The sequence below is a fragment of the Seriola lalandi genome, unplaced genomic scaffold (genome assembly GCF_002814215.2).
Source record: "Seriola lalandi dorsalis isolate HSWRI2012SDOR001 ecotype SW California unplaced genomic scaffold, Sedor1 jcf7180002025001, whole genome shotgun sequence".
NCBI classification, from domain to species: domain Eukaryota; kingdom Metazoa; phylum Chordata; class Actinopteri; order Carangiformes; family Carangidae; genus Seriola; species Seriola lalandi.
Window position 1 is genome coordinate 1 of NW_019495648.1, and position 362 is coordinate 362.

At 41.4% G+C, this 362-nt stretch overlaps 1 long non-coding RNA gene across 1 annotated transcript; it reads right to left on the reverse strand.

The window, feature by feature from the left end:
• Nucleotides 1–67: 67 nt before the first annotated feature.
• LOC147819906 (uncharacterized) lies at nt 68–362 on the reverse strand. Its single transcript, XR_015438682.1, has 2 exons — nt 331–362; nt 68–130 (listed from the first exon to the last, which is right to left on the reverse strand). It is a non-coding gene; the product is annotated as an uncharacterized LOC147819906 (long non-coding RNA).

Genomic DNA, 362 nt, shown 5'->3' on the forward strand with positions numbered 1-362 from the left:
GTCTGTGAGGAGGTTAAACAACCACTGCTACCACATCAGTACCTTCCATATCTGCTGCTTCTCCATCTTCATCGTCATCTTCATCGTCATCATCATCAGGTGATGCAGATGTGGCGTTCATATTCTTGTCCTGAGGGGATTCCAGATTAAAAAGGTTGATTTTAAACATTAACAATCCAAACGTTGTTTTTATGAACCTGAGGAGGGACATTAAACCTGCTGAAGAAGACCATGGGACATGGTCAAAAGCAACCCTGCTCCTCTGAGCCTGAGCAGGTCTGATACAACGGTTTGGATTTCACATCATAATCAAACATACAGGAAACTTACCTTATTATTATCCAGTGAAATTTCTTGTACAG